At 42.4% G+C, this 27,222-nt stretch overlaps 1 protein-coding gene across 3 annotated transcripts in view; it reads left to right on the top strand.

Moving 5' to 3' along the window:
* Positions 1-27,222, top strand: part of AKAP7 (A-kinase anchoring protein 7) — a 1,351,667-nt gene that overhangs the window by 1,134,990 nt on the left and 189,455 nt on the right. The window lies entirely within an intron of this gene.

Here is a 27,222-nt window from a genome sequence, read left to right on the forward strand (position 1 = left end):
CACAGTATTTGACTTAAAGGGAACATTTGAATGCAAAAGGCTAATTTTGTCCTGAGACAAGTGACGCATTCACACACCCGTTCTATCTGTGGAGTTGTGCATGATTTGTTAGACATTCAAACATTTTAATTGCATTAAGTATCTGAAACCCAGCCAAGTACTGATTCTTGGGGAAACAACTACAGAAATCAGCTGCAAGTCTGATTTCCAGCTTCCAACAACAGGTCCAAGGGAAACTGGTTTAAAAAAAACCTTCATTGGGTTCAAATCAGAGCGGCACGTGCAGTCTTTCGGTTATGTTTGAATTCTCATGGATTTAGGCGGATAATGGACAAAAAATTAAGGTGAGAAATATCCAGCAATCAGTTAGATTGCAGATTCATAATGATTGGTTAGTTAGGAAATTATCCACATGATTGAAGAAATCCAATACCATATAACATTGTGAGAAGACGTTTCTGTAAAGATGTCTGAAGCAATATCTTGAATTGCGTAGCCAATATCAGACCCGAAAAGTTAGCTTATAGAAAAATAAAACAGGCCTACAAAAAAGGTGTTAGATAAAAAAATTATATTGTGATTGTTCAAGCAATTACAGTAAGAAAGATGCATTATTACATTTTAGGCTCTAGTACCCAAGGACAGCTATGATTGCTAATACTGTCTTGATGAAATTCGATATAGGGGAGAAAGGATCTCAGTTTTAGAAACAAGACCCTCACATTAACCCAATAAATAAGAGAGCAACTTGAGGTATGAAGTTATTAGTCCAGTCCTTCATTATTGTTTAAGCAGATTGGACAACTTATTGTGACATTAATGCAATCTAGATGCTTTCTGTTCAGCATTGTTAGTCATATTTCTCTTAGTATAATACTTTAACCCTTCTAAAGAGTGCTAGCATACTTTTACACATTTATAAAAAAAACGGATAAATAACACGTTTTCTATAGTATTGATTTAGTTGCTAAATATAGACATGGCATTTTGTTGGTAATATTTTCTCGCTCTCTATACATTGGATTTTGGATATTGATAAAGACATTTGAAGCTGGGCAGACTATAAAGCTTATTCTTCTGCGTTGCAACAAAAATTACCACTTTTGTTTTAGCTCACGGAATAGATTACTCCAAATCATTTTAAATCCATATTTATGTTTTGACATATTTCATAAGGAGAGGTTTTTGATCAAAGCTACTAATTAGTGACATCTCACTGATGCATTTCAATGTCTCTAGGCTTACTAAAGCCTGGAGATGCTAACGACGCTCCCCATTCCTACGTTGTCCTGTATGTTGTCAGGCTAGTGGCTGATGACAGCTTTGCAAGTAAAAGGGAATTTTTTCTGCTAGATCCAGGAAAGTAAATCAACTGCAGTGCATTGTGGTGGTTCACAGGGTTGGATTGGGATTAAAAACCGGCCCGGGCACGCTTAAAAAAAGTGGCCCACAGTTGCATATTGCCTCTCCCCAAAAGCAAAAACACTGCCTCGGCAGAATTTCATAAAAAGGGGGTGGTGGGTGTGTGTGTGGGGGGGGGGGGTGTTAAAAAACATGCAGGGATTAGTTTACACTGGTGAAACACACCTGAAAACAAGTGAGGCCACTTTTGCTCATGCCCTCTGTCCCCCCTCAATATGCATATATATATCAATGGGCCGGCCCAGCCAGAGAAAGTGACTGCCACCTCTGCCATTGATAAAAGGGAGGTAATGGATGCCCATCTACCTCCAGAAAGGCCCCTCAGGCACCCACTGGACCGCTGGCGGCATCGACCAACGCAGAAACCGCCCTAATCGGCCCCCCAGGCTGCTGAAAAAAAGCAGCCCACAGCTGGAATTTGAATACCGGCCCCTCGGGCATTGCCTGATTGCCCGCGTTACCAATCCGATGCTGGTGGTACAGTGGGACATTTCTATGAGACTGTAACAGTGCTTAATTTGAGTCTTTGGTTTCCGGTACTTGGTTTCTGCACTTAATTGGCAGCACCAACACTTATGACAGTCTGCCACATGGTGGTGCTGTTTGTCTGATTTAGAGTGGGCACAAGTGGGCACAACAACAGTTGTTTACTTATTCAATGTACGTTAAAAATGACGAATACCTGTCGCACATGCTAGTCTTATAGCTTTGGCGCTGTGGAATAATCTGAATTGTCACACTTGTAGGAGTGTGATGGTTAGTAGCTAGTTTGGTACTGTCATTGGTAGCGCTGTAGGCTGCAGCGGCCTGCTGATGAGGCCCTGGCGCTTAATGGTTTACAAATTAAGCACTGCTGTGAAACGTCTGGCAGCATGGAAGGACGCTTACATTGGGGTTAGGATGATATTAGTGAGAGTTATGAGGAGTACATGCCCACCTAGAATGTGTGGCGAGGTACAATGGAGGAGGTAGAGCATGACCAGAACTTTTTTCCAGATCTTGACCATAAGGTTTATCTGGTTGAGGCTTTTATTGAAATCTGATTGAAGGAAAGGGATAACTCTATGTAAATACTCAAGGATGTAGGGCAAGAGAGTGCGAAGCAGCGTTTAAGAGTTATGGCAAGAGGAAAGGGGTGAATCTCAGGGACCATTCCACAGCAGGACAGATTCCTTCTGGCAGGGTTTAATTTAAGACATACTGCTTAATACCGAGACTTGAATTTTTCTGTTGTATCTGAGAGTTGGAATATAGGTTTACACTATTGCATAGCGGTATTGTAAAGAAGATGCTAAAGATGAACTAAACCCATAATAAGTAGTAATTGAAATGGAATAAATATGGGGGGGAAAGTAGTCATTGCCCAGAATAGAGTCTCTACATCTGTTGTGTTGTGTTAGTCTTGACTTCTGGATTCCTGGCATCTGACTCAAAGTAACTTTGATGGTTACTGGTGGATATACCAACTTTATTGCTTCTGGGGTGGAAATGGCCTTGGGCCATCTACAGCAAGATAAGCAGTTAAAGTGTACTTCTGTGTCTTTGTGGTCATACCAGAAGTCACATTATATATTTTGCACTAACATTTCCTCTAATTTGTTAATTAACTGCTGTGGGTGCAAGATAACACTTTTGAAGTGACCACAGGGTGCAAATGTCATTTTGTTAGGTGAATCAAATGTTGGTGCAACGTTTCGGTTCTGTGCGCACCGCCAAATATTTTGCTTTCATAGTCAGGCTTTGGTATGATTGCAAGCACTGGTGTTATAGCCACTTCTGAGCACATCTAGGGCACTCGATATACATCTCCAACGTTGTTATTCCATTTGAATTGCTCTGCTCGTCTGCCATTTACTCACAACACGGGCACACTGTGCAAACGGATCTTCTCTGAGCAAGCACACAAATCCTGCTTGTACGACCGTGTGACAGAGCAGCTGCTTGTTTTTAAGGGCACTTTGCCAACTGTTCCTATTTTCATGTTTTCCAATAAAAGTGTGAACAATTCCTAATGTTGAACAAAGCCCCTTTCTTTGTTTCCTTCTCTCTGAATATGCGCCAACACTTTGAGAAAACATTTTGACAGCCGCCATTTTCTGGGCACAGAGGAAACATAGCACAGGTCTTTTGCACATTAGAATTTATGGTTCAGTGGTATTTTTGTTACTGCCCCGAGACTGTTTTTAATATTTCCAGAAAAGAGCTTCAGTTTGTATTTGAGGTTTTCACGTCTATCGTGAGGTGGCCCTTATTGTAAGAAGAAACCTAGGGCCAGATGTATCAAGCTTTTTACCAGTCGCAAACGGGCCTATTTGCAGAATCGTCCTGTTTGCGAACGGTAAAAAGCCTTTTGGGATGTATCATCCCAAAGATAATTACAAAATAGGAAATCACAATTTTTACGATTACCTATTTTGCGAATTCATTTAGGGAATCGCAATTTGCGATTCCCTGGATGCAATGCAGGAAGCAGTTAAAAATTCTGACTCTTTGCTAAGGAATCGCAAATTACCACCAACTTCAAGTTGGTGGTAATTTGCAAATCCTTCGAAAAAGGCATTTTTCTAAGTGCCATGTGGCGCACCCACATGCCCTTAGGGCATGTATGTGCACCATATGTGCACACTTACCTTTTTTGGGGGTGCAGCAGGGTGGCCTTTTGACCCCGTATTACCCTTGAAATTACATTCATTATTTGCGATTACCAATTTGGTAATCACAAATTGCGAATGTCTTCCCATGCATTCCTATGGGCCTCTAGGCCCATAGGAATGAACGGGAAGGGAATCCTTGATAGCGAATCGCAATTCGCTATTATGGAATTGCAAAACGCATTGTTGATACATCTGGCCCCTAGAGGTGTAACTCATATTGTGCTGACTTTTGAAATTTTGCATATTACCTGAAAATACCTGAGATATTGTACAAATGTTGGATAGGCATTGTGATACAGTTATTTTTGCTATTATTTTTTGCAGTTTTTTTAAAGTTGGAATAAGACCTAAAAGGGCATCTGGGAGCTTTACATAAGAACAGTTACTATTGAAAAGTTATATAGGTTTCATTGTATAACAGGAGTTCACACAGTTACATTTGTTTGAACAGATGTGTCACAGAGTAACATGTATCTAGAGATCTTTATAGTTTTTTACCATGACATTTTGTGATGAAGGTAAGACTCAGAAAAGATGGATGGGTGGTTATTTTTATTTCAAACATGGGCGCAAGTCATACGAACATTGAATCAAGATAGTTTCAAGGGATTGGCAGACTACTTGTTGTCAGAGAGTTCAGGACACATCATGACAGACTCCATTTGTATTACAGTGGAATGGTGATGGGGAAAGAAGATTCTGCTATCCACCCCACTCATGGGTTGCCTCCACTCCAAGCAGCTTCAAAAGACTATATTACATGCATTCCCTACTTGTTTTTTATTTTCATTGTGATGTGAGCAATGTGTGCATACGCTTCTATTTACTTATGAACATGAATGAATGATTAGGATTTACAGATCATGATAGTGATCTTTAAAGGCATTGCCTGTACTAGCAAGAAAAGCAACACACTGGCCGTCTCAGCCGTATTGCATGAAGAGGTAAATAATCATATTTTGAGGAGTTAATCGAATGGGATGGTGATAAAAAAAGCACTATGACGCGGCCCACACTTTTTCTTTGTTATGGCAGGTGGGGGGCGGGGGGGGACTTAACACAGGTGTGTGTAAGGGATGAAGCAATACAGACAATGGTGGAGGATGGGCGGGGAAGAAGCAAGACAACGGGTGGGGGTAGGGGGTAGAAGCAAAAGAGTGGGAGGGGAAGAATCAATGGGGTGAAAAATAGATAAAATAGTACCTGGAGCCCGGCGAGCAGTGGATGCACAGTGGAAGGACACTAATAAAAGTAAATCAATCAGTATCTAGACACTGCTCCTAACTGATGAGCAGGAAGTAAAACCGGCAAGCTCTGGCCAATTAGGAGGTAGCAAATAGGAGTGACAAGAATGCCAACAAATGGTAAACAATCAGTGGGCTCCAGGGTCCTTACAGGAAACAATACCCCTTGCCTCAACAGCTCATGCTCTGCCGCCAGATGAGACGTAAAGAATTACCACCACACCGTGCTGTGGGACATCAAGTCTTTTCTGAAGGTGTTCTAAGTCAGAAAGTAGATAATGGGGAAGGAGGCTTCAAGACACACCACTCTAGCCTTATGAATGGCTGAGGGGCAAATGCACGAGCATGTGTTCCACACAAAATATTTTTCACAACAAGTAACAAGTAAAGTGTGTTAAATGGTTCGAAACATGATCTATGCTAACAAGTTCAAAGTGGTTCTGGCTGCAGCATTTTGTTTGGTCTTCTGGTTGGGCAGTTAAAAACTTTTGGAGGTACAATGACTTGCAGTAGTCAAGTTACAGGGCGATAACTACAGGAAAAATCTGGGAGTGGGCCACCAGGACTCCAAGGCTTTGTCTCCCTTGTTGCTGCCAGGAGGCGAGCACTTGAGCGCTAATTAGTGCAACAACATTTCCCGCAGCTTGGGACATCAGGAAACACACTTGGAGTGGGCTGCCAAGACTCAAAGGCCCAGACTCCCTTGTAGCTCCCAGGAGGTGGGGACTCAAGTGCTATATAGTGCAACATCACTTCCCACAGCATGGGACAACCCCGAGCTGGGTCTGAGTCCAGACCCAGCTTGTTGTCGCCCAGAAGAGGCTGGACTGGGCTGCCCTCTTGGCTTTGACTCTGAGGTGTCATTCGCCGCTCCAGGCACCAGTGGACAGAAGGTACTAACAGCTTCGGTTTTGCTTGGTTGCAGTGTAACTATACCTATCTACACTGCCCTCATCAGGAATCTCACTGTCTTATACTAGGTTTCATTTGGATAGCAATAGGGAAGAGAAAAATACCAAGTGCAATAAGCCTCAATGAACCTAGAAATAGCACTTAGACTCTTTTCTGTTTAGGTCTATGGGGATCATTATAAAGGAGATTGACCTGGCCGAGAGATTCTTATCACTCGAGTCAAGCAAATTACCAATTACTAACACAGATAAGTCAATCACCATTTTCCAACTGAGCCTTTTGATGAGGAAACCAGCTCCATAAATATATATATATAATCATAGCGATTGTGGCCTCTCGGTCAAACGGAAAAAGACGGTGAATCACCTAGTTGGACAAAATAATAGTGGGAATTGGAGGAGCCCTACTAGATACACAAAAAGAGCTACTGTTCTGAGGATAATTACACCAATCATATCTGGAACATGATGGCCGGGAAATTTAAGTAAGTTGTGGAATAAACAATTACCAAACAAGCATTTTTACCTAGAATTGCCACTGAGGACCATCATGCCAGGATTGCCCTGTATCCAACCAGCAGCTGCATGTTTGCAGCCTATACCACGAGAAAACCCTAATTATATCGCAGGACCTACTTTTTTACCTACTAGCACACTTCAGGGGCTGTTAATAGCCCAAACACCAAGTGTTATGCAGGGGAACTGTCAGCCCACCACATAGCAGCAAGGGGCTATTCTGATAAACAAATCAATAGGCCTGATTTGTGGGGTAGAGGCAACCTACACCCATGTAGTCAATCTAATCTCTCCCCAAAATGCTGCCCTTATGTGGGTGTTATGACAATTGCCCAATTAAAAACAGAGTGTGCCATTGGCTACCCAAGAATACAAACTTTCATCTTAGTTATTATAGTAATATACTCTTTGCTTGAAGAATGGATTGGGTCGTGCCAAATAAATTAGGGGCGACTGTGTAGTTATTACTTTTAAACATCCATATGTGACCCACCGACTAATTTCGAACAACCCAGCCAACATTAGCATTCACACTAACATTAACCTGCTTCCACTTGGGGTTCTTCTACAAGACATATTTTACTTGTCACAAATCCCCCATCCCTTCCTATAGTGCATAGGTCCGACCAAACAATATTTGCACATGTCACAGCCTCAAGTTTATTTTTCACGCTTGCCAACCTGAATGAAGTAAATTGACTGAAAAACAGCTCCTTTGAGGGAAGAGGGACTATAAGTAGGCCCAGATGTCAAAATGACCAGCCTAAATTCATCCTCCGAGAAGCTACTGAATAACATGTGATGCTGGAATATTTCTGGTTTCAAGTCCAAGCAATTTAATAATGATTGGCCAACATTTATTGGAAGACATGAAATTGCTATGTTTTAGGGAACATAGTATACTGAGGACATTGTTTTGGATGGTTACCAAAGTTTCTGCAACTTCGCAATCTCCACCTGTGGCCGAGCTCAGCTCACAATGGTTTGAAACCCCGGGGTGGTCAAGGTCGAATCAATTACTATCACCCATTTGGGAATCAAAGACCTCTGGTTTGTATTCCTGAGTACTTTACATTTTTACCTTATTCGTTTTTGTAATTCAGTGAACGCGCAGAATAAAAAGGGAGATATTGACACCCTTTTTTATGTCTTAACTATGTTAAAGAACAGATCTTTTTTAGTTTGAATGATTTCAATGTTATTTGGGGGGGGTGTTTAGCTCCAAAATTGGAACTATTGTTACCTGCTGTAATGCCTTCCTCAATTGGAATAGGGTAGTAAATACAGCAAGAGCTTAAAGTAGGAGAATCAAATTACATAGAAACTGGTTAGAATGTGGTGTCCTAAATACGGTGGAAACCTAGGGGGATGGATCAAACCAGAGGGCTACATTTGAAGACTGGGGGCAAGGTATGGTTATAGATTATCTCAAGGTGCATATATGAGCTAACCTATTCTGGGGGGATGATAGAAAATTATGTGTGATCACAATCCAAATGAGCTTTCACTATATCTGCCATCAGGCACAGTATTGCCTGTCGAAAAGGGGATTGAGGACTTAGAGAGCACTGACAAAGGGCTTAGGCTGAGATGAAAGTCTGTCCATTACCTACCCTCCTATCATCTATTATTAGCACCAGTATTGATTTAAGCAATGGCTGTTTGCTGACTCCCAACTATTCCCCCTTTTTAATATGGCGGCCACCTCTAAGCTTAATAATTACACTAAGCCATTCTTTTCAGGTCAGTCTCCACTAAGAAAAATGTTTCACCTGGTTGGTTCAATAAGGATTGAGTATTGCAGATTATCTAACAACAGACTATGCTGGGCCTTCAAATGCGTCACTAGAAACCAAGCTAGAATTGCTAGTGCCAGAGATGTGTACAAGCTGGCTGGCCATTAGGGAAAGGAAGGCCGCAATTAGGGATGAAACCTGGCAAAACCTGATTAAGGTGATGCAAAGACCGAGATTCGGGTGCTATTTGGAAAATTGGGAATAATAACAAAGCATTGGGGATGCTATTACTACGAGTCCATCTCATAAGACCCCGGGACCTGATGGATTTGTTTGAATCTAACAATGAATTCTGGGGGCCAGTCATAACTAACGTCTTGAACGCTGCAGTGAATACTAGCATTTCAACCTCATGGCACACAGCTACAGTTGTCTCAATGTTTTTTTTTAAAACACTTTTATTTGCATTTTCCATTAAATGGTACATTCTATTACTTATTAGCAGGCACAGGTACACGATGATACATTGATTAGGTATGTAACGAGTGATCACATTTATATGCTCTGGTTCGTAATTCTCCCTTCCAGTCAATTCCAGCACGATACCCTCCAGACTGGGGTTAGGACGGGTTATCTTAGTGGGATTGAAGACAATAAACGTTGTCTTCAGAGTATTAATCTCTAACCGCCTGTTGTTGCAGAAAGTGGCAAAGCTGTCTAGAACCCTCTGAATGCCCATCGGAGATTTTGACAGTAGAAGGGTGTCATCTGCAAACATCCTTGCAGGCACTCTGGTACCTGCCAATTTTGGGGCATCATCATCCTTAACCTCCGTAAGTTGGGAAACCAGTGCATTGACAAAGAGGCAAAACAGGGTAGGGGCAAGCACACACCCCTGCATTACTCCCCTCAACCCGAAATCGGGGGGTCAGGTCACCTCCTTCCCCACACCTTGCCTGTGCAAAATTACCTTCATGCAATCTCATAAGAATGTTCAGAAGGTAGAAGTGAATCCCCATATCTCTAAGCACCCCCACAACTTTATTCTGGGCACCAAATCAAAGGCCGTCTTCAAGTCCACAAAGATCAAATAGAGGCTGCCACCCTCCATTCTCACTGTTTTCCAAAACATGAGTTGAAGTATATATATTTGGTCAACGGTGGAAATGTTCTTCCTGAATCCGGCCTGGTAAGGTCTTAAAATATCATGGTCTTCAATCCACCCCTGCAGGCGGTCAAGGACTACCCGTGCAAAACGTTCTCTTCCCCGATTTCTCTGCATGTCAATCCACTTCCTCAAGGCCCTCAAATTTATTCCTTACAGGTAAAAAATAGAGGTCTGAAGGTCGAGTGTCTATGGCCATTATTCTGATGGTTCATTGGCTATCTGTCAGGATCTGAGGAGGTGCTAACACTGGCTAGTGTAGGGTAGCGGGGGTAAAAGTGGTCCAGTGGTAGTGCTTGGATCTCTGTGTGGTGCTCTGGGAGACTGTGATTCTGGCTTAATAGCCAGCATAGAGTCTGTTTCTTTTTTTACGTTTATAACAACAGTCTCCTTGCTTTATCTTTGGGCTATTTCCCACCCACCCAACCAACTCTACAAACAATTATAAGTTCTCCTGCCCTATCATAAGGGAACTGTCTGTACCTTGCCATCCAAAACAGGTATATGTTCCTGAGATCCAAATGTGTCTCTCACTCGCCCATTTTGAGTGCTGGTACCCCTGTTAAGATGACCACATAGGGGGATGAGGCTGGAGGCAAATTTATAGTGGGCTGGATTATTGCTTCTAAGCTATCCACTGTTCTCTCACCCCCCTCAAGCCCTTCTCTGCTCTCAATGGGCCCTGTTTGGATGATGGTATTTTTGCCTAGGCTCTGTCCAATGATTGCTGTCTTCTCATTCCTAACCTCACAATCGGAGTCCCTCTGCGTAGTCAGCCCAGCAGCTTGATTGTTATTACTGGCATGATATCAATACTGCTATAAGATAAACTATTTCCCTAAGGATCCAACCCCAGTTACCCAAAAGAGACCAACTCCAATTTCCACTATCCATCCCCTTTACTTTATCAATAATATCAATAATGTGTTGTGTTATATTCTTTCCCATATTTTCTATACCATCAACACACTGATTGCCAATTACTGCGCATACTCCACCACTCTTTGCCAAAATAAAATCCACTGCATATCTAGTCTGTTCCGAATTCACCTGCATACTTTCTAACTGAGTAGTGATATTTGTCAAGGCCGCCACTGTAGTATTGGATAGAATCTGCAACTTACATCCAAAATATTCTCTAGCTTTCTCACCCCTGGCCATAGCAGTCCCACCCAATGTAAAGATGGAGGAGAGGATGTATCCAATTCTGTTATCATTACTATAGCAGTTCACTTCCAAATCGTTTACTCCTTCACAGAATTCTTTTGTCAGTGTTCTTTTCACCCATCTTGTTCTAGGTTTAGCGTATTTACATGGAACGCCCAAAGGCAGTACCATTCCAAGAGCCACATCATCGGTACCATTATAGACATTAGACTAAGTCACATTAGACAGAGAGAAAAACCCTGGGTGTGCATAAATTGATACCTCGTAATTCACTGCAGCATATCCGGAATTCATTCCGGAAGTTCTTTAATCTTTTTTTATTCACTACGGAAACTGTGTTTTTATACAGTATTGTCCATAGACGCACAGTGAACAGAGAGATCAGTCTGCATAGACACTCTGTGACCGGCATTTGTAAGTGAGCTGAGAAATCAGTCTCCATAGACAAGAGATGACTGGAATATATATATATATTTTTGCAGATTTATATAGCGCAAACTCGACCTGAAGGTATTGGAGCGCTTTACACGAGCACCAGTTACGTTACACAAGGACAAATTCAGTTTTTTTTGTTTTGGTAGGTGCGGGCAGATTAAGTCTTTTGCTCAGAATCACAGGATGTGGAGTCCACCCCGAGGCTCGAACCTTGGTTTCCCAGCACCAAAGTCGGCAGTCTAGCCGTGAGACCACATCCTCTTCCTATATCTATCTACCTAATATCTATCTAGCGAGCGGAGAGTTCAGTCACTATACACACAAGGTGACCTGTATATCTATGGGAGCTGAGCGATCGTCTCCATATACATGCAGTGATCAGCATATTCCGTAACCTGGGACACCAACCTCCATAGACACCCTGTGAGGCAGTGATTGGCATATTGAGAGACCCCGGAGTTGACTCTCAGGGTCTTTAAGACTGCAAGCATACAGAGGGACCTCTGAATTCAGAACCCATGTCCACACGGGCACCACTCTGCTCACCAAAAACTCACATTTCCATCCCCATACAGTGCCTGGCCTCTCTGGTGACATGGTTGTTTAGTCTCTGTGTATATCAGTGGTCTTCAAACTTTTTAATTCTGGACCTCCCCAGGGGGGAAAAAAAAATCACCGGACCCCCCTCAAAAACTTTCACAATAATTCTATTAAACTGCCAATGTTTAAATACGTCTAGACTTATTTAAATATTGCTGTTAAGTTCTGTTATCATTTTAAAAATACAATCAAATTCATGATTGCCAAACATACGATTCTGCCCAGGCAGGCCTTGCTAACATGTACAAGTATCCACAGTGTGATTATTAGGATTGGGGGTGGAGGTTTTCAAGAATATTTGGAGTCCCTTCCTTTAGACACCTTCTCCCCATCATGGATACAAATGAAACAAGCATTTGCGCGAGTTTGAGCTATTGACATTGCAAATAACAATGCCATTTATTTTTGTTTTCTTTTTAAAAACATAAATAAAAGGCATTGTTAATTACAATGTCAATAACTCAAACTCGCGTCAATGCTAGATCTATTGCATTGCAAATGCTTGTTATTAAATGCATTCTCACACTACAGCAGTAAATCTAAAATACAAATGTAAGGAATAGGCAGAGGGAGGACCCAGGGGGTACTGGAAGGGGGGGACACTAAGCCTTTGTAACCGGTTCACAAAGGCATGCGAATATGCAAATGGTCTTTAAAGACCTGTGAAAAACTCGGACAGGCGTGCCGGAGATAAGACTACAGACACTGCCCAGCTGAGCCTCCAGCAGCTCGAGTTGCACTGCAGCAGCCCGGGCTGAGACACAGGATGGAGGAAGAGGGGGGCTGAATCCCTTGGGCCTCGTCAGAAGTGTGCTTAGGAATGCGCAACCCCCTTTGCATCGCTCCACGCCCCCCCTGGGGGTCGCGCCCCACAGTTTGAAGACCCCTGGTGTATATGTACATAAAGCTGCTCTTTCGAAATTATTGGGCAAAGTTGAACTGCAAAGAGACAACTTGGGTCTTATGGTTAAGCTATTTAAATGTTCGCACGTTTGCATTTACAATTAAGCGGGCTGTCGGTCGAATTAGAGATACCGTTCGAATTACGGATACCGTTATAACGTTTATCCTTCTTTCTGTGCCCCACTCAATACCCCCTAATTAATACCACTAACTCAGAACTACAGACCAATGTGCTGATTTTTCACACAAAGGAAAGATATTTACATTAGTGCTGCCCTGGACGAATGACATTTCAAAGTAAATTAATGCGGTCATCAAACTTTACTTGGCTGTCACCAACAGTTTAACAAAAAATTTCATAATGCATGAAAAATTTACATTTCTTGACATTTTATTTTGAAATTAGCAATCAACTCGCTATTTCGTGCTCTGTAAAAGCAATAGTTCTGTAACGTAACACTGCTTGTAATTTTAGTACATGGATTGCCGACAGCAGCAAGATATTTTAGAACCATGTTGTAGACAGGGATAGATGACAAAAAACTCTCTAATAATTTATTGAAAACAGGTATATTCGGGATTGCGTTATCTAGCCAATCTACACATCTAACTCAGGTTCTGGCATAAATTGGGCCCATGAGTCCTTTTAAGTACCCACTAAACACGGTCCAGAAACGAATTCCCAAGAATGCCTCCTCCACAACTCCAAAAAAACAAACATCTCCTTTGACAATACCATAATTATTTGCACTCTGCTTCCTAATTACTAAAGCCATGTAGATCTGAAGGTTTGTACCTCAGTCACCATTGGAGTCAAAAATGTGTGGACAACTCTTCACACTAGCTTTAGGACTAGCAATGAGAATCCTATACCCGCTGACTATCAAAATTCACGAACTACGAAATATGGCAGTGCATAATCACTGGTCTTTGTGACAAGCAGCCTTAATATAAATGTCTTTGTCTTCCAATGTTTCCGTCATTTGACTGCATGTTTCTTAGACTTCCATTCAACGTGGTCTACTGAATAACTTGTAAACACAAGGCACTAAAATAGACATTTAGTATGCTATCAATATTTTCTTTATTTTTAGGTGTCGGGTTATTGCATGCAATTGTTATAGGAATGTAAATAAGGTAATAACATGGTTATATTCAACTTTCCAAAATCCTTGATGGTAAAAAAGGACTAAGATTGAAAAAATGTACCCTATGAGAAGAAAGACATTTCACACGTGGAAAGTTTTAAGACTTTTAAAAGTTGAGTTGTCATCCATTGATCTATTTTTGTGTTAGTAGCTCTCCTTATTAAGAAGACCTCTACTTCTGATATGGAAAGTACCTGTAGTTTAAACATGGACAATAGATAACAGCACATCCATGCCAGACGAGCAGTTGCACATAGCATTGTGCAGCAATCTAATGATTTGCAAGATTGGTTTTGAAGGGATATTGACTGAGAAAGATACATTTATCCACAAACAGTGCTTGTAGTTTTGACTGGATTGCCACTTGTCTGTGCCCTTGGTTCTGAGATTTCTGGCAGTTTAGCAATAGCTTGTGAAATATTTTCGGGAATAAGTGGATATCTGGTTAATCTTCAGGACTTCTGTTGACCTAACTATACTTCAACTATAATTATAGCTTCAAGAATCCATGTACTGTATGCCAAATAAGGCAGTTATGTGAATATAATTTAGTGGCACAATTCACATTCTGTTAGTCCTCTTTTTATTTCCAGTAAGATCCTCTGCCCCCTTAAACCCCATTTACAGCAATTAGCTAGGTGTAATAAGCATGCATGATCCTTCCGCATCAAAGTTGCCCCTTCTAGCGTTAGGTGTACTTCAGGGCTTACCTACATTGAACAGAATATAAATTAGTCCTGCCATTTATCAAAATTAAAAGAATAGGGACAATAATTGGACAGAAAACTATTCATTTTTTTTCACACTCAGTCTGTAGTATTCGTATAGCTCTTTAATCCCCTTCAATCCCTGGCGGCACTGCACCCAAGCTAATGTGGTGCATGGCTAAACACTTATACGGTCCAAAAGGCGAGACCTATTGCCTATGCCAATGCTTGTTTTTTTCCCATTTTACCAAGAAGAACTTGAGTGCATATGCAGGCTGTCTCTCACCTCCCCGTGGTCTTGCAGCCTGTTCTGGCTCATACCTCGCACTCATTTGCTGTCCACCTCCCTCCGCAGTGCACTTGTAAGGGTACTTTCATTTTTATTAGCGTCGCATTCTGCATTCCAGTTCGTGGCTTGCCTGTCCTCCAACCACCTCACTCCTGTCGCTGCATGCCCCTTCTCTGCTTGCTCAGTCGTTAACCCCGGAGACCACTGCTTTTCCGTTGGCAGCTGCAATGACACTCGTTTCACGGTAAGAAGAAGGTTCCACCTCGCTTCAGAGATTTCAAATATTTAGCAAATATCTTTTCTGCATGTCTCCCTATCGGCACGCCTGACCTTTACATTGAGAGTCCCCTGCCAGTTTCATTGAGTAAATCCTTTACAATTTCCAGCGCTATTAAAGAGACCCTCGTTGTACGGGTTGGGGATTTGATCACCAATGCGGCCCCCGGGGGAAGTGAGGTCGGCAGACCAGTCTGTCTCTGGGATATTCGTGCGATAGTGAGGACAGGGTGTTAGGAAGGTTAGGGGGTGGGTTTAGGGGTGGGTTAAAGTAGGGTTTATAGGGGCAGGAGAGGAAGTTTCATCCTCTTCCTGTCCCCAGCGCCGTTAGGGAAGGGTTAGGAAAAGTTACTACCACCCTCCCACTCCCACCCTACATGTTTTTTGGAGTGAGAAAGGGTATTTGCCCTGAATAGCGTGACAGTTTAGGACGGGTTGAGGTTGGTGCTAGCAGTACTTGGGAGGGGTGGGGAGTCTATGACGGGCATACTCACCAGTCCGGGGAGGGGGATACAAGTGCATGATGGGGGTGCGGCATGCAGGAGTGTGATGGCTGGAGATGCTGGAAGAGGTTGAAAGATAAGTGAGGAAGCGAATGGTATAAGGGAAGAGGTCGCTGGGTGAATCGGGAGTGAGTAACGGGAGTGTGGGAGTGGATGATGGATGAAAGACCTGAGGTTGGGGATTGTTAGATGTTTATTGATGTTATTTTTAAATATGGTTGTCAACCCTGTCCTAATAAAATAGCCTTTTACGCTAACTTACAGCGTGGAGTGGTTATTGCACGATACTTCATTTTACCTGAATCGATCCTCACTCCCACAAACTGGCATATCACTAGCGAAATTGCAATGTGCCACCGCTTGTACAACCAAAAAGCGCTTACAAATGGTTCAGTATGTGTTGTCCTATGGCGACAAGAAAAAGTTAATCACAAGTTAATGTGGTTCTCCAGAAGCTCTGGGCAAACTTTCTGTAACATAACATTAGGCAAGTGTTGTATCACTTCCTCAGCTCTTCAGACTAGGATAGCCAGGCAGGTTCAGGTGCCTGTCCACTGCTGCACAGATCCCTGTACAGCCAGCAAGGCAGGGAGTTGAATGTTGGCTCATATTTCCATCCTCCTCAGCATGAGAAAACCAGCGCCATTGGAATGGGTAAGAGTAACATCAGCAAGGTTGTGGTGCCATGGTGTTTTCACCCTTGTTCACAAGAGGCTTTCGCGTGCAAATATGAACATGCTGGTGGTTTCTCATACCCGTTAAAGTCCGACAGGCCTCAGTATATACCACACTTTCTAATGCGGCAGGAGTGCCCCGTCATGAACCCCGTGAACGGCACGGGATTTTTAAAAATCGTGTGTGTCTGTCTGTCAGGTGCGCTCAAATAAAATCTTGTTTCCGTGTGCACATAAGATCACGTTTGTGCTTTGACAATTGTGTCAGTTAAGTGCAAATATGAACAGGTTTGTTTTTCACAGTCGTAGTGTCTGTTCTGCAGACATAAATATGTCAGTCAGTCGTGGCCAGCATTACTTGCCGGTGTGGGGGTCGCATAGGGAGGGGGGTTTAATTTAATAATTAAAAAAAAATCTAACTTAGCTTTCCCCGCGTCGGGTCTTGCATCTTCTTGGCTCCTGCACCTGCTCTCCTGCCTCCGGCAGGAACCGGAAGCAGGCAGCTAGACTCCCTCCTCATAGCCAATCACAACGTTGCAATGGCACCCTTTGGCTTTAATTATCTGTTTAAGGAGGAAATCAGACTTCAGAGCCCCAGTCACGGTTTAGAATTTGCACACAAATAAGGTGTATCCTTGATTCACCTTCCTCCCCCTGAACATTTACACGTATTTTTCCTCGCCCTCTGGTTACACCCTCATTTTCAGTGAATAACCACTGTGTGCATTAGCTCTGCAAGGACCAGGCCAGGGATTGAAAATGAGGGCATTCATTCTTTCAGACTAGAAAAACTGATTTTTGTTGTACAGATCAAAATTCGACAAATATCTCACAGAGCCAAAGCTTCCTGGTATGTGAGGTGAAAACTCAGCACTTAAGGCCCACCTTCACGTTTTTAGCATTTTAACAAGCCTTAAGATGTTTGATTTTATTAACCCCTTCCATGCTGCGCGAATTCCGCCGCTGTGCTGACGGTTTCTTGCGCGGGCGTGGTCATGACGGAACGGTTCCGTCATGAGCACAGCTCAACCGTGGCTCATGACGGAACCGTTCCGTCATGAGCACCGAAGGGGTTAAATCTTCTTGGGCTCAAAGAGGATGGTGATCTGGCATAGAAGCCAAATGGTGAAATGAAAAGTTATAAGCAATGAAAAGTCATCATTAACTTGTTCAAATTCATTTATGCAGACATATTCAATCCCTTACAAATATAAGTCAAACATTATGACCCTCATTATATGGTCTTGAATTTCCATTGGGGCCGGTAATTCCTCATTTCTCAAAGAATCCAAAGTGTTATCCAGCACCCATGTATTTAAAAGAACCCCTGAAACAGTTAACTCTGGGGAGCGGAATTCATATCCTAATATCAAGGGTATTTATATCCCAAAATCAAGAGGACACATAATGAAGTTTAGAATAACATGCTACCAAAGTATATGAATGAAAGCTAAGACCAACTAACTTGCCTTTAGCGATTTTTGAAGCAAACAATATCCTAACTTTAGGGATTTGTGAAAGGCCTGATTGTTAAAAACTTTAAAACTGTATTGATGAGATGTCTGAATACCAGATAAACTGCTATATGTCCAAATGATGATAGCCAGGTGCAACTGTATTTTTACCCATCCCATTGCTGTTTCAATAGCGGTTCCTTACTGAGAGATTACTTTTTTAAGGAAGTCTGGATGACTAGTAAATTATCTAACAATTAGGAAATTGTAGAGCTTAGAACACCTGTGTACAAAGAGAGAAGATAGAATCTGGCCTTAGGGGCTTTAGCCTAGAACACTGGTCAACAGCTAAGGATGGTCACCACAGAAAACAGTCTCTGTTTCACCATGACTCCACTATCTATACACTAAATTCAAGAAACAACATGGGTACTATAATGGTTTACAAGTGGCATAATGAGGTAAAATAAAGGCCTAAAGAAAATATTAAAAAGGATGAGGGATAATAAAGGTATTTGGCGAACATAAAATGAGATCATCAAGAATTGAGACTTAAAAAGAAGAGAATTGGCTTCTGTCCCGAAGACACTAGATCACTATCTAAGGATTTTATCCTAATCCCTACCTGTCACAGTTGAACAAAGAAAATCTGTTAGTCTTTTGCATCATTGCCTGCTGGAAGGTTTATAAAACATGTCACTGCAACTACTCTAGAATTTTAGTAATTTAATAAAGACACGTGGTCGGTCTTTATAATGGATCATACAGGTCCTGGTTCTCCCTTCTGATCAAACCATTAGGACCATCTCAATGGTCCATAATGGATATAGGTCTAATCTCAAGTCAAAGTCAAATCAATCTACCTGCCACTAGAATTAGGTTTCATTAGGGGAGGAGTCACTACAGCCTGACCATAAGAATTAAGTTGCTAAGCACAAAGTGGCATTTCTTAAGCCTGATTGACATGTGTCTACAGTGATGCACTGGGACTTACTGACAAAGGCATTTTGCAGTATGTAAATTTGAACTGCTGTAGTGCTCTTTCACATACTCGTACATGCATTTGTGAATTGGCCCCAAAACGTTTACAATGCAAATATTTAGGCTACATTCCCACACCTTAAGTACAAATCGAAAAGACCATGCTCCCCCCCCCACTTGCACTATTGCTAATAGAGAGTTGGACGTTTCGGCCGATTCACAAAGGCATGTAAAAGTTTCTAAAACAGTATTCCTGTATTATTACTTCTAAATGCCTTTGTGAATCGGCTACAAGCCTATTATCTTAATGGACAAAGCATCCTTATCCATTTTTTATACAGGAACAGTCATGACTGACCAGTAGTAAACCTTCTTTGTGACCACACTTTTAAAAGATGTCCATGATACAGCGTTTACAGCTGCTGCAAAGCCACTTGAAAATGGTGGTTTTATAAAACGGAGCTTACCGTCTGCATCCAAAGAACCCTGAAGAGGTCGGGTGGAGGAGTTATATTCACGGGGACTGAATGATTCTGAAGAGTTTATTTTCCTTTCCAAAACTAATAATCAGACAGGCTAATAACTGTCCTTTCATTCACTGTAACAAGGAACCTTTACAAACGCACAATGCCTTCCACACCGCCTCTCTCTCCTGTACTCATTGCTTTCTCATGCTTTATTTATTGGATGCAGGGCATAGAGAATTTCTCTTTCCATACCACTAGCATGTACTGCTTTTAGGTGACCTCTCATGGGCCAGTTGGTCGGCAGTTCAGGTGCTAGTGGAGCAAAACAGGGATGTTGACAGTCAACTGAGTGGAAAACAGTAGCAGACGTAGGAAGCTATCAGGACAGAAAAAAGAAAGAATAATCTGGGGAAGTGGACAAGGCTCAGGCAAAGGTTGACAGATCAATAAACAGTAAAGCAGAAGCTTTAATTGTAGAAAAAGGATTCCTGGTGGTTGTCTTAGCACTTACTTATGTCTTTCTGTTGGGGTAGAATACCAAAGCGAGTGAAGGCGAAGCTGCAGAAAACAAAAGGTAGAAAATATTACTAGATCCGATAACCGAAGAAAGCTAAATGCGAGAAATCTGGATTTTTCTCATTGAATTGCAGTTGATAGGAATAGTGGACACACAAGCTTATGTAGGAAGAATTTTGCAACGAAAGGTCAAAAGAAGAAAGTAAGGTATTGATTGCTTGATTGTAACAATTTGTGGTAGAGACGGCAACAATAGAATTGGTTAATTAATAAGTAGGCCAACTTTTTTCCCATTGTTAATGGGGTTAGGAAGATATAGAAGGCAACTCTCAGTCCTGCGTAAACCTTATCAGATGCCACTCAACATTTGCTTTGTGTACTTTCATGTTCCCCAATTGTTTGACATCTGTAAAAAACGTAATTACCATGCACTGATGGGACATCTATCCTGACAGACAATTATTCACTCTCCCCATTGTTAGAGAAAAGTTGAAATTATGTTTAGAATGCCCGAAGCAAAATGAAAGTCTAAATTGCGAAAATAAATAATGCATGTATTTACTACATAAAGTAGAACAAATTGAATTTTCAAGTTGTTAAAAAAATTCTCCTTGGTCTCCTCATATTTAAAATTGATGCTACCTTTCAGTAAACTCTTCAGGAGGATTTAAAATTGGACAGTGGAAAAAAAGCCTGGGCCCTATCAGACTTAATCAAGCTTGACTGTTCTGTTCTCGGGGCTTGTGGAATAAAAGAAACTTCAGAGGTGCTAATGTGCAAATGGTATTTGCTCAACTATGAATGAATATGCTATTTCAATAGCACAGCTGTCAAAAGAGGTCCAATGATTACACCAGTAACCCACACTAAATAAGGGACTGGTTGACCAACGGAAACATGTGGTAAGCCGTGTGCCTCCTCCCCCACAGATCGTTTAAGCGGCTTCATAAGACCCACAAGTGTTTATTGGTGAGATGAGGACAAAAAAAAAAAAAAGAGGTCCGGGCACTGCTGCAGATTCCGCCCAGGTAATACATTTCAGCATGATTGAAAAAAACATGTTTTCAGCCTTTTTTGAAAGAAGATTCATCAGAGGAGGCCCGTGTGACAAGTGGCCAAGTAGGAAAAGGATTGGCCAACTAAATGTGTGCAACAGATAAGAGAAACCTCAAGCATCAACTGCTTGCAAGATCTCAAGGTTCTGGAAGGACCATAACGATGAATTCTTCTTCTACAATAAGCAGGACCTTTATTGTAAAAGGCCAGAAAAGTAAGCAACAAACATTTAAAAGCCGTAAGCTTACGAACGGGGAGCCATTGACACGTCCTAAGGTGTAAAGAAACAGATTCCCGTTTCAGAATGTTGAGGAGCAGATGAGCTGCAGCTTTCTGAACAAGCTGAAGACGCTGTAGAAGGTACACGGGGAGGCCAAGGTATAGAATATTTGCATAATCAAGGTGTGAGGTGATAAGATCATGTATGATTGTGGTCCTGGTACATTCAGGAACCAACCTCAGGAATTTTTTTAAGCTTTTTAAGATTACTAATTATGTGCCAGAGATGACCTTCACCTCTGGGGCAAAAGAGAGTTGGTTATCAAATCTGACTCCTAGGTTTCTAGGCTACAAAACCAGCAGAGGGGGAGTACCCACGTCCCATGGCCACTAGGCACTGTTCCACATGGAGGGAGAACAGCTAAAGAGTATGGCAACAGTTCTAGGCGCATTGAGCTTCGGACAACTTAACTTCATCCATTCTGCTATATGCAGTAGACCTGATTCAAAAGATTGTTGAAGATTACAGTTTGTCTCAGAAAAAGATGACAGATGCGTGTGTGTCATCAGCGCAAGACACCACCTCGAACTCAAGGGTTTCAATGATGTTAGCCAAGGGGGCCATGTAAAAAAAAAGGAATGGGTTTGGAGGAAGATAGAAAAGGAGGAAGAAAAATGGATTCAGAGCAATCAGATAGGTAGGACTAGATCCATTGTCGTGCCAGGGCCCCAATACCACAATCAGCGGGCCGCTGAAGCAGTATATGGTGAGATACCATATCAAAAGAGTCAGACAGGTTGAGCAGGACCGCTAAAGCTGCCTGAGCCAAACTCAATATTACAAATTCAGAGACTTCCAAAAGCGCTGATTCAGGGCTGTAGCATGGCCTGAAACTGTATTGTGAGCCATGAAGGAAAATGTGATCTTCAAGGAACTGAATTAGTTCAAGAACATCTTGGATATGTGCTGCATATAACTAAGGTGCTACAGATGGCTTTAGATCTGTGATGAGAGAAATGACTAATAGAATGCACCACTCTTAAGAAACAGACAGACCTGAAAAACTCAGTTTTCTGAGTTAGTCCACTGTAACAGTAATTGAGTACCACCCTCTACTGTGCTAGCCTACTTGTTTACCCATATTTATATATTAACAAGCTGGATTTAATCTGTGATGGCTTTATAATTATTTAGTTTGTGCACTCTCAGTCAAAAACTGCACTGCACATTGGGTATCATTGTGATTACTTTAATATCGATTTCCATATTTGTGTTCATTGTCCATTTCTTCTGAAGTGCTCATTTATTTTGGCGAGTACAATGCCTTTTGCGAGCAAGAAGTCCCCCCATAAAAATCTCAACAGAAAACTGTTTTTTTCTACGCATTGCCTCTACCCGGAAATGCCAACATTGGCATTTAAATCGTCTGGTCCTATGCTGTATGCCTTTAAGCTTAAAGTTACGGTACCATTTAGTAAAGGTTCTTTATTTCCAGTCTTCAGATATTAATATGTTCCCTTTATTTACCTAATTAATTAGTTATTAATGTATTTATAGGTCATTCTAGGGGTACTCTATCAAACTATATATCTGTGAGCATATAAACATTTACACTCTCGCAAAAGGATTGAGAAGTTTTAAATCTGGAACACATATTTATTTGTCCAAAGAATATTGTTTTGTTAAAATATATTTTTTATGGCTCCCTTTCAAATTTACCACTGGTGATCAATATTTAGCACCTATATAGCGAAACAATTACTGGAGCCCCACTCCTACAGGGAGAAAAAGTGCAAGGCTTTTATTGAATAACCCTCACCCACCTGGATTACTCCTTGTTGTCATGCTGCATCATAGGGTTCTTCCCATTCCGCTGCGAAACAGGGTATGCTGCTAGCTGTGAGATGCATGGGAGCACTGAATGGTATTCACCAAATGATGGTAAATAGGAGTTGGAAGGGTTTTATTGTGAATTAAAAATACCTGCTGGGTAGGAAAACTTTGCTTTATTCTGTCCTCCAGACGGTATGATTAACAAGCATTTACAATGCAATGGTCTCGGCAATATTATAGGTAGAGCTATTGGTATTGCTCATTATTTTTTTATCATTTTTGTATCCCTAAATAAATGGCATTGTCATTTCTATTGGCATTAGCTTTTTTTTTTTGCATATGTGATACCTATTGCATTAGCAGCCGTGACCATGTTGGCTTGTTAGGGGCCACATTGCCCCTTTAAATCCGTCTAGCAGTGAGGTGCTTATCCAGGCACTCGTTACAAGTGACCTGGTTTTAAATTCCAACACTGAGGTGTTTTGAAGCAATAATTATCGCTTATCCGGAGTTTTGCCCTTGGAATTGGGCCATAAAATGCATATTTTGATGCACAAAAATCTGTATGTCCAGGTAAATACCAGGCTTGTTTCCTTTTAAATTAAGACAGGTAGGACCTGCTCACATTCAAAGGGGAATGTGTTTTTTATTTCACTGTCGCGCTTATCACTAGGAGTGTGATAGTGATGGCCCCTGATATAGTCCAACGACGCCGAGTCAGAATTTATCAGGTGCAGTAAATACGACCTAAAATAAGAAGTTCACGTTTAGAGGAAGATCTTGCGGATTCTGGTGATGGCATCAAAATCCACGCGTTCCGGTCAATTCTGGGTATTTAACTCCCGATCGATGTCGGCAAGTTTGACCAGCTAACATTTATCACAAAGAGCATAATGCGATATGTGCGACAACAGCGGGTACCAATTGTCGACACACTCATTGAGAGGGCCCTAGTGTTATGAAGGAGATGGTACACTCAGGAGCTGATTACAATGCGGTTGGAAAGGGCTCTGACGGTTGGTCTGAGCCGTTCTGACCGCATCGTAATCAGCCGGTCCGATTCCTTTCGGACCGACCCATTATGATGCAGTCGGTCAGAAAGGAATGCGACCGGTCATTCCGACTGGCTTCCAACGGGCTAGGAGAGCCCGTCCAACAGTCAGCACAGTATACACAAGTCCCACACATCCAGCTCAGCACAGTATACACAGTCCCACACATCCAGCTCAGCACAGTACACACAACTTCCACTCATCCAACACAGTGCACTATACATAAAAAGCCTGCCCACACATCCCACGCAGCACAGCATACACGAGTCCCACACATCCAGCTCAGCACAGTATACACAACTTCCACGCATCCAGCACAGCACAGTATACACAAGTCCCACACATCCAGCTCAGCACAGCATACACAAGTCCCACACATCCAGCTCAGCACAGTATATCCAAGTCCCACACATCCAGCTCAGCACAGTATACACAAGTCCCCTCCACCGAGGGCATCTGTAGCTTTCAAGATGGCTCAGGGAAATAAATGCTTGCTACTGAAGTGTTCTGTGATCTCGGGTAAGAAGCCTGAATACTAGCAGGGCCAACTATCCTTTCATTCTTCTTAGGTTGGTAATTATTAGCAGTGTGAGAAATCTGTGTAATTTGTTTTGCAAAATTAGGTGAGCATTTACAAAAATGCTGTAAAATGATGCAAAATGCAAACACAGCACAACAACGTAAGTGATGGAAAGAGCAGCCTCTCGTGTTTTCTTGCATTTGCCTGTGAGCTGATGTTACATTTTTGCTGGGAATGGTGTGTAATTAAGCAAGGTGGCGTAATATAATTTCAGAAGTTTTGCGTAACAAGTTTAACATGAAGTTACCGAAAATATAGTCTCTTATGCAGCCTAGAGGAAGGTTCCCAGGAGCCTACTATCAATTGTGAGTTTCAGGGCGTGATAAAGGCTGAAGTGTGGTATAAAGCACTACCTACGACCAACTTATCGCTCCACAGAGACTCTCCGGACAGGTATCCGTGTCCAAGGGCAGTGAGAGGTGATGGGGCAGTGCTGCAGCAGGGACCAGGTACTCTGAAGGCAGGGAGATGCCAATAGCTTCTTGGGCTCCTAGAAGTCGGCAATGTTGAGGTGTCGAGGATCACTCATGACGGGTTCGGAAGTCAGGTAGAGCTAGGATTAAGGATGATCTGCGCTGTCAGACTCTGTGTCACCAGGACCTGCACTTCCCCTCTTTCCTACCAGTTTAAGCAGGTTCAGCCCTCCCAGGTTTTACCCAGTGCCCATGTTTTGTGGAAGTAACGCTGCACCGGTAATTGCCGATCCCACAGCAACATGTGGTGTTTACCGGGCGGTATTACCGCGCATCCGAATCAATAATGCCCAACGCGTGCATGGTGCAGCCTGCACGGAGCCTATAGGAATGAGAGGACTTTTATTCTCTTAACATCCGAAGGCTTTTCAAGGCTCGATGCTAGACAACGTCTCCAGCTGAATCCAGGGGAAACTGAGATTTTTGTTTTTTGGGAAAGCCCGAGATCTGCGGAGTCTGGATTGGTGGCCCCGGAGCTACGCAAGGCCCCCGCTCCCAGTGAGGAAGTAAACATCCTCGCAGTTACGATAGACAAGGGAATCACTATGAAGGAGCAGATTCTCTCTACCACAGGTTCTTGCTTTCGCATGTTACGCCTACTAAACAAAGTCCCGGCAGCGCCGCCACCAGCACAACAACACGGCGCCGGACGGATGGATCCTCACGGTCAAACAACAGCAAAAAAATGGCGGATGGAAGCTCTAACATTTTTTCGGATTCGGGGGCGTGTTCCTGCTGTTCTAAAAGGGCGTGGCTAAAAAGTGGAAAGAACAGCACGGAACACGCCCCCGAATCTGAAAAAGACAGAGCCTATTTGGAGGGACGGCTCTCTCCTCCAATGGCTGGCCTCCGTTTAGGAAGCCAGCCAATGGAGGAGAGGCAAAAAGAGAGGCGGGCTAAAGAGCCACTCTCAGAAACATTAAATCTCTGACTTCCGGTTCTGCCTTCGGCAGACCGGACGGTCCTCGACCTAAAAAGGGAAGAAATGTAGAAAAGTATGTGTGGTTTTAATGACCCTTCTTTCTACATATTCAACATGTTTCAAGCCGCCCTTCCCTGTGGCTTTCGTCAGGACTAAGGATTACACTCCCTGATACCGCTCCTAGTTGGACAACAACAAAAAACAACAAAGTGTGGAGACTTCACAGACTCTGCTTGTGCGAATACACTTTTCTCCTACTCGGTACTATATTGTGTGATACCTGTAACATATAAGGAGAGATTTAGCCTGCCATATTATATGGCACATGTATGTGAAACAAAACACTTCACACCAGTTTGATAGTCTTGGAGCATCATGGCTTTTGCTTAAAAACACCTTGACATGGTTATAGCTCATATAGGCAGGTAGGATACTTCGTAAAGTGTTTATGTGAGCACATATACTAGCACATTGATGACCACTGTGAGCGGGCACTCACTTGTAACAGACATACTGCACAATACAATACGTGGATGGAAGACATTGCATACATATAAAAAGCAAGACTTTTGCCCCATAGGTCCTCCGGTGGCTAGGCGAGCCAGTAGTCACGCTCTGTGTGTATACATAAAGACAGAGCAGTTAATAGCAGCAAGAAAAACATTGTAGTAATTGAATTGAAGTAATGTATCGGCTATGTCACACTTACTCCATCAAGGTCTTGTCTCGGCAAATTAATCTGAGAGTGCGTTACTAAGACCTGAATGATACCTGTTTTGCACCGCTTGCCCGGTTTTAAGTGAGCCGAGTGTGAGCGAGCGAATTTTACGTGTGTGGCTCGCTCTGAACGCTGGGTGCTGGAGAAATAGTCTGCCCACCCAGACAAAATGGCGGCACCTAATGGAACCATTTCCTGTTTTCTCTAGGACTGCTGGGTATCTCTGAATGCAGCGTGTCTAATGTGCTCAGTGATCACAAAGTGCTGGCTTGTTCTGAACACGTGCCTGATGTAAATAATGTAATTAATAATGTATGGAACCTTTTACTTTGTTCCTCTCTACCAAATTGATTGCCACTTTTAATGTGTAGGGAGATGTGGCTTCTCAATGGCGAGAATTGAGGGAAAGGAAAAAACATTTGAGTACGATGTCTGGCCTTGCATAATTCCTTTATTTAGACTGCATTAGGAATATAAGATAGATTTTGGGATAGAATCCATCTATTGTAGTGATTAAAAGGAAAGTTGCTAAGTAAATCTCTAGCATAGTATCCACTGGGAGGATGTGGTAAACCCTAGGTGTAAGGGAGGAGGAGCCTT

Source organism: Triturus cristatus, chromosome 6 (genome assembly GCF_964204655.1).
Source record: "Triturus cristatus chromosome 6, aTriCri1.1, whole genome shotgun sequence".
NCBI lineage: Eukaryota > Metazoa > Chordata > Amphibia > Caudata > Salamandridae > Triturus > Triturus cristatus.